This window comes from Hakea prostrata, chromosome 3, assembly GCF_041222555.1.
Source record: "Hakea prostrata isolate BN-2017 chromosome 3, UWA_Hpros_2, whole genome shotgun sequence".
NCBI classification, from domain to species: Eukaryota; Viridiplantae; Streptophyta; class Magnoliopsida; order Proteales; family Proteaceae; genus Hakea; species Hakea prostrata.
This window is the reverse complement of record NC_142602.1, coordinates 21,812,814-21,821,719: the sequence shown is the minus strand read 5'-3', so window position 1 is coordinate 21,821,719 and position 8,906 is coordinate 21,812,814.

Below are 8,906 nucleotides of genomic sequence, written 5' to 3'. Positions count from 1 at the left end.
GGCCAGTTTAGGGAACATGAGTCGGGATAGGTTTGAGAATTAACCAAAAAATGGTGTTGGTACCGAGCGGACGTAGACCTTTGGTACGTTCGAGGACGCTTAATTTGGTTACCGGATTCGATATTGTTGGACCTGTTTTGAAAGTGAATATGCTTTTAACACCATCAAGTTTTCCTTTTGTTTCAAAATTATTTTTACAATTTTATCCTCACTTGATAAATTTATTTGATATCCTAAATAATATTTCTAAGAATTCTTTTTATACGAGTCCCCTTCATTTCTATTGAAAACGTGATGGACCCCTTCCAAAATAAAAACCTTACAAGGCACCTTCACACTTCACACCATTAGTAAAGGTACATAATTAATTGCTTAAAGTCAAATTAATTTGTTAATATGACTACATTGGCCATAGAGTGATAAAATGATCATGCAATAGTTTTTTTAATTTGAGGAAACTTTCGATCATATAATCTAGGTAATATGGTAACATTAAAAATATTGTTTTGATTTTATCTAAATTTATTAAGTGTAGGTAAAATGACAAAATCATATTTACAATTAAAATAAAACAAACGGTGTGAAGTGTGGAGGGGATTTTGAACATTTTGATTTTGGGGAGGTGTTGAGTGGTTCCAATCAAAATAGAGAGGGCTCATATAAAAACTTTTTAAGATTTTAAATAAAAATTTATTCAAATGTGGGAAAAATTGTCAAATTAAAGTTAAAACTAGTGAAAACCTAATAGTATCAAATATGGAGGAAAGTTTTGTAAGATTTCAATTTTAAGGAAGGTGCACTTGAGTTTTCAATGGAAATGGAGGGGGCTTATGTAAAATATTATTTTAAAAAAATTTTCTGTAGCTATTATTAATGCTGTTGAAATAATATGAGTTGTTAACGTTGAGGAGTACATCTCCAATTTTTATTTGTAGTAGCTGCTGTAGCCAAAAGTCAATGTTTTGCCACATATATAATAATAGATCTAACGGTTGTGAGAGAAGATGATGGGGCATTTATGTAAATATGAGTTTTTCTTCTTTTCAATGCAAGTTAATAGAATGGTAAGATCCATACTTTGATGGGTTCGAGGTGGCGACAAGCTCGCCAGATGAACCTCAAAAAGAAAAAACCAATATTTTTGCATTCGAATATTTAATGTTTTTGAATTTACAAATGAAACCCCTGGTTCTCCCCGAACCAATCCCTATTTTACAAGCCGCAGTTGTGAGCTGGTCTTCCACCTGCAAAAGGGAGGACGAGAGACCCATTGTTCGTCTTCAAATTTGATCTCCAATCTTTACAGTATGTTCTCCCAGAAAATTAAAAACAAAACCAATGAATTACATCTATTTTTCATGCGTCACTGAAAACCCTAACCAAATAATTTCTTAAAAATTCCCAGGAGACAAAGTTAACTCGCGATCGACAACCGAAAACCGTATGGTATCCACAAAATCATTTGAAATCCACAAATTAGACATCCTGTATATAGGGTTAAACAGAGTTTAACGGAGGAAAAGAAACCCTAATTTTGCCTCTTACTACCCTTGCCTAGACCGAATTTAAGAGTTTGTTACGGTGGATTTACTGGTTCATTGTTTGATGTTATTCTTGAGGACCCTTAAACCCTGATGGATTGGTTGCTCGACTTGTAATTTGAAGTCAAATTTAACTTTTTCATCCCAACCCCAACTGATTGAAGTACATCTCAATCTTACATTCAGATTTCATTAAAACCTTGCTGCAAATAGAGTTTCCTACTATGCAAAATCATCTGGTAACTACTGAAATCTCAACAGCCTAATAAACGCTTCTGGAGTGCTTGTTTTAGCGTTTGATTTATTTCAAAACACCTTAAACCTGTTGGATTTTGCAGAAGATTCACCAACAGATTTACCAACGCCGCTCTTATTCTGTTTGTAAAAACCTCTGATGCCATGGCAGTATCGTTGCTTTCTTTCTCAGTCACCAAAAATTATCTCCGATAACGGAAAGAAATTGCCAAACGAGGGCTTTCATTATTTAAATTGTAAAAATAGTAAATCTTTGAATGTAAAAAGGTAAATTATATTTACATATGTTCCCATATATTTACCCTTGTCAGTGTTGTCACCATTAGATTATTTTCTAATAAGAATAGTACATTCCCTCACTGATTAAATTTAGAGGCCCAGTTGATAAAGTTGAAGAACTTAATGATTTCAATGGGCTTCATGATATCCAAGAAAATTAAGGACAGTGTAAGTTCTAGGTTAGTTAATGATACCAACCTTGATAGAGTTAATATACAATTCAGAGTCCTAACATTCCAGAATATCAGAGTGATGATGAAGCAGATGCATTTTTAAACCATAAGTTCTTTGAATCAGAACAACATTGCAAAGGTTACAATGGATGCTTCTTGTTTAAACTCCAAGATACAAACACTGTTTAGTGAAGCATTTTGAAGATTAATTTGTGATCAGTAAAGAATAAAAATAATGCAAAAAGAGGGAATTTAGAGAGAGAACAAAGATTTCCTAGAATGGATGCAGTAATGCAATAACGCTAGAGAGTTAAAATGAGCGATAACCACCTCGTATGATTCATATGCCGATTAGGACTCGAAGTGTTCTTTAAAAATTAAGTGAAGCAGTTCAAAAGTTCATCACAATTTTTAAGGTTACCTAGAGATAGCGAATAATGTATTTAATCTATGCAGTAATGCAATTGAAATTCAGTGAAGCAGTTAAAAGCTTTTCTAATTCATTATGTAAAGGTCACCCGTCCAAACCACTCATTGATAGAAAGAAAGAAATGCTAAAAAAATGCAAAGGAAGAGAATTACCAAACCAACTCAGTTAAACTAATTTGCTTTAGATATTATAGTGAATTACAAGCAAACTTGTACTAATACAAACCAATCCCACCCTTTATTGTTTACAGGTAAGCCTCATTTTCTCCCTGGCCTTAATTCAGGGCCAAAGATTCTCTTCTCTGACCTAAATTCTGACTGACCACCCATGTATTTGTCCTAACATGATTGTTTATGATTGAGTTGGAATGGGTTGGCCCTAATCTTGTCCTTGAGTGGCCTAGGCCTAACCCTTGATTAGCCTTAATGGCCTTGCCTCTGGCTTGGAAATAGATCATGTGCCCTCAACTTGACTGTGCCTTTATGCTCCTACACTCACATGAGTGTGGTTCTCACACTATTTGGCATGCTGGTATTAGGTCGGGTAGTGTGAGATTCATGCACATATGAGTGTGGAAGCATGGAAGCACAATCAAATTGGGGGTAGAGGATCTAGAATCTTCTAACTCTAGCTGTAGCCTAGCAATTTAAAAATATTTTTTAACCTCTCAAAAAGTTAAACTTGGGCACTACGATAATCATTGTTATAAAAGTAATCATAATTACTATCTTTTTCAACTTCTTGAATTAATTTTTTTTGCATTAAGATATTTTAGATCTGATAAGAGGTTAGAAAAATATTATTTTATAGAATATACTATTTTTAATTGAATTTTAGAAGTTAATAAACAAATTTTTTTAATAATATATATATTGCTAATGTTAATTTTAGTATTTGAGGTATTATAGGATGCTTCAGTGGTTCAAGTAACAAGTTTGAACAAAATAATATGGTTTTAAGTCTGATTCTCATACTGTCAGCTTGTGTTAGGTTGAATAGTGTAAAATTCACACACATGTGAGTGTGGGGGCACGGAGACATGGTTGGGGATAGAGGATCTAGATTTCTTTGACCCTAGCCATAGCCTAGCAACTTTAAAATAAAAAGTATTTTAATTAAATAAAAAATAAGGTACACAATCAAATATGAAACTTCCAAATCTTTAGTTAGTAATTTAAAATAAAAACTATAGAAAAAAAAATTTCAGGTCATTATTATTAATTTTATATAATAATCCCTTAAGGAGACTTATACAATAGATAAATAGTCTCTATAATCTAACTTAGGTTATTTGACATGAAAAAATAGCATTTTTCAGTTTTTTATTATTATCTATATCCTGATAAATTTGATATAAAATAATAATCAATTACATGAACAATAGAAGAAGAAAAAAATATTTTAGAACCAATGCTAAACTTAGGGTCATGAATATGGTCAATATTAGCGATCGGTCGGGCTAGGCCCGACAAGAAAAACACTAATCCAAGTTTGCTCTTGGCTTTAGTTTAACGCTATAATATTTGGCTCTAACCCACCCTCAAAGTCAAAATCTTGAGCCGAGACCCTACTCTGGCTCAAGACAGGACATGGTCGCCAAGGTTAAACTTGCAGTCCTACTTTTTAGCTTCATGGAGTGTGTGTATGTGTTTTTTCTTTTTAGTCCTTAATTCTTAATGTTAGATTCTTGATCAATATTTTATTGCTCCCTTATTCCTAAAACTCTCCTACTCTAACTTTTATATTTGATCTCCCAAAAAACTCAAACTCCCACTTTTCTTTATTTCCTAATGTTTTTAAATACTTAAGTTACTCTATCTTTTTATTTTTCTTTAACTTAGTTGGTTTCTTTCTTTTAAGTTGAGTGGGTTCATATTCTTTGGTTCAAACTTATTTTGTTGTATATTTTCTAACATTGAAAAATAATAACTATAATCAATTTCAAAATTCACTTAAAGTATTTTATTCTTTAAATATTATTTTTAACCTCTCCAAAAGTAAACTTAGGGCACTCCACGATAGTCATTGTTATAAAAGTAGTCGTAATTATTATATTTTTCAACTTCTTGAATTAATTTTCATTTTGTATTAAGAGCCTATGATAAATATACACTTACCGATCATATTTGGTTTTCTCCAATGCCTTAAGTCTTCTCGTTAGTAATCTTGTTACTTCAATGATCATACGAATCCTTTTTATATGTCAAGCAAATTATGTCTAGGATATAAAACACAAAAATGGTATAAACAAACATTATGGGAAAGGAGTTGTTATAACAAAAGATCATGTGATTTTGTGCATCAGTATTCATACCTACGGCATGTTGTCCACGCTCTATAATTTTACATACAATTAGTTACAGTATGGGGTTGGCTCAGCTAGCAAATGTCTTATATTATGAGGTTAAAGTTCGAATATTCTTAGTAACAAGGCTAAAGCCCTACCGTTATTTAAATTATATATAAAAAATTATCCATTGACACTATAGTTGAGGTCTTCATAAGTGGGCCCAGATGAAACATTGATATTAAAAAAAAAAAAAAAAAAAAAAAAAAACCAAAATCCTTAGAATGTTAACTATTACATTATATTACAATTAACAATGTTAATTTTATAAGGAAATGATAACTTTACCACTATGTGATAGGCATTGTTAACTCTTTCTTCTTACCAAAAACAAAGAATAGGAATTGTTAAAAATGTCATAGGTTAACTTTGATTAAGATATAAGGTTCAGGAAAACGAAACAGATTCATTTGCAATTGCTTAGAGATTAATAAAGAAAAATATGTAAATTTTTTTTGGAATCATCTGATCCCATTAATGACCCAAAGATGTTAATGTTTACAAAGATTCATATTTCTTAGTTATTACTCTTCATAAATTGCGACGTAGAGACAATATGTAATTGAATATTAGAGTAAAACCATTAGAAAAGTTCAATACACCGTTGTTACTTGTTGCAGAAGTTGATTTAGTGTTTTGGTTTTAGACATTACAGGGATGATTATAACAAAAATAAAAGTGGGTAAATTTATCAATATTGATCTCTTTTACTCGAACAAGAATAATATAGTAGTAATAAAATTGGTGGCAATGAACCTTTTTATGTGAATAAAGTTCATCAGGATAGTTCTTATTTCATATTATGTTGTACAATTGGAGAACTGTTTGCTAAGTTGCTCGGTCTAGTTCCTATAATTGTATAACCCACAATTGTTGTTGGAAACATATTACCACAATGCAATCATATAAGATAAATAAAGTAGAATCATAAATATGAAAACTCATTAACTCCGCCAATGTTTTGCTGCCGGTCCCAAGCCCGGGTAAAGGAGGAGGGTTGGTGCGTCAGGTCGGCAGCCGGCACCGGAAAAAATCTAGCCAAACCTTTTTTCATGGATTCGACCTTATATGATAAAAGCTATGCTAGGGCGTTCCCCGACAAAAGAAGCGACGCGCTACACTATGGCTCGGGTGTAGTGATAAGTGGGCAATGGTTAGCTAGGGCGTCCCCCTGGTAGCGACGCGTCGCATCGGCGTCCGGATGCGGTGATAAGTAGGCAAGGGTTCCAGCGCCGTGGACGAGTGCGGGTAAAGAAGCTAGTCCATAAGCGTAGGATTAGATTGGCATCTTGGAACATAGGATCTTTAACTGATAAGAGCTTAGAATTGATTGATGTTATGAGGAGAAGAAGGATTAATGTAGCTTGCATCCAAGAGACTAGATGGAGGGGTAAAAAAGCCAAAGAGTTGGATGACTTTAAACTTTGGTATACTGGGGATAAAACAAATAAAAATGGAGTGGGTATAATAGTGGATAAAGATTTAAAAAATGATGTGGTGGATGTTAAAAGAGTGGGTGATAGGATTATTGCTATCAAGCTGGTAATGGAGAAAGAATGCATAAATATAATTTGTGCATATGCACCTCAAGTAGGATTAGATGAAAGTCTAAAGCTAGAATTTTGGGAAAGTATGGATGGATTAATGCAAGGAATTCGTCAAGGAGAAAAGATTATCATAGGAGGTGATTTAAATGGATATATTGGAAAAGATCAAAGAGGATATGAGAGTGTTCATGGAGGATATGGTTTTGGAGAAAGGAATGAGGAGGGGATTTCAATTTTGGATTTTGCTACTGCTTTTGATCTATCTATATTAAATATTTACTTCAAAAAGAGAGATGAACATTTAATTACTTTCAAAAGTGGACAGCATAGAAACCAAATAGATTTCTTCCTAGCTAGAAGGACTGATAGATTGTTGTGCAAGGATTGCAAGGTGATACCGGGGAAAGCTTAAGCGCACAACATAGACTTGTGGTCTTGGATATGTGCTTAGTCCCAAGAACACATAAAAGGTCCAAGGTAAACTATCCCGAATAAGATGGTGGAATTTGAAAGGAGAGTACTCTAAATCCTTCATTAATGAAGTAGTCAAACAAGGAAAATGGGATTTTAAAGGGGATACCAATGCAATGTGGAATGAGATGGCTATGTATATTAAGAAGGTGGCTAAAGATGTTCTAGGTGAATCAAAAGGAAAGACCCATTCTTATAGAGAGACGTGGTGGTGGGATAGTGAGTTTCAAGTTGCCATTAGAAATAAAAAAGCTAGTTTTAAGGCATGGCAAAGAACTAAAGATGTTGAGGATCTTCATAGGTATAGGTTGGATAGAAATGAAGCTAAGAAAATTGCAGGAAAAGCAAGGGAAAGGAAATATGAAGAGTTGTATAATAAATTGGGCACAAAGGAAGGGGGAAAATCTATTTATAAGATAGCTAAGATGAGGGATAGGAAGAGTAGAGATCTTGACCATGTTAGATGTATTAAAAATGGAGATGGTAAAGTATTAGTTTGTGAGGAGGATATTAAGAAAAGATGGGAAACCTATTTCTCTAGTTTACTAAATGAGCATTCTTCAAGCACTTATGTTTCGGACGATTACACTTTTCACCAAGGTCCTAACTTATACACGTAGAATTTCGATGTCCGAAGTAAAAGAAGCTTTAAGGAGGATGAAACTCGGCAAGACACAAGGTCCTGATGAAATCCCAATTGAAGTATGGAAGAGCTTAGGAACCCATGGACTAGTTTGGTTGACTAAGTTGTTTAATAAGATTATGAGCACAGGGAAAATGCCAGATGATTGGAGGAGAAGTGTTGTGGTTCCAATTTACAAAAATAAATGAGATATTCAAAGTTGTAATAACTATAGGGGCATTAAATTGATGAGCCATACGATGAAATTATGGGAGAGAATAATTGAAACCCGTTTGAGACACTTAACTACAGTTACGGAGAACCAATTTGGGTCTATGCCAGGAAGATTTACAATGGAGGCTATTTACTTAATTAGGAGACTTATGGAAAGGTATAGAGAATGTAGGAAAGATCTTCATATGGTATTTATTGACCTAGAAAAAGCTTATGATAGAGTCCCTAGAGCATTAATTTGGCAAGTACTAGAGAAAAGAAGTGTTGCAAGTAAATATATAGATATAGTTAAGGATATGTATGATGGTTCGGTGACTAGTGTTAGAACAAGTGGGGGACAAAGTAATGAATTCCCGATAACAGTTGGGCTACATCAAGGGTCAACTTTAAGCCCATATCTATTTGCACCGGTAATGGATGAATTAACCAAAGACATTCAAGATGAGGTCCCCCGGTGTATGCTTTTTGCGGATGATATTGTGTTGATTGATGAGACCCAAGTGGGGATTAATACCAAATTAGAATCATGGAGATTAGCTTTGGAATCAAAAGGCTTTAAACTTAGTAGATCGAAGACAGAATATTTAGTTTGTAACTTTAGTCATGATCGGCCGAGATGATGAGGTGGTGATACTTGACGATAAAGAGATTTCTCGAGTGATTGTTTTAGGTACCTAGGTTCAATCATAAGTAAAAGAGGTGATTTGGAAGATGAGGTTTCCCAAAGAATTAAAATAGGGTGGATGAAGTGGAGAGGTGCGTCCGGGGTCTTATGTGATCGGCATATTCCATTAAAGCTTAAAGGAAAATTTTATAGGACCATTGTTCGACCAGCTATGATGTACGGTGCAGAGTGTTGGGCTGTTAAAAAGAATCATATAGATAAACTCAGTGTAGCAGAAATGAGGATGCTAAGATGGATGAGTGGCAAAACTAGGATGGATAAGATAAGAAACGATCATATTAGAGTTGGGCTGGGAGTTGCTCCCATAAGTGATAAGCTTAGA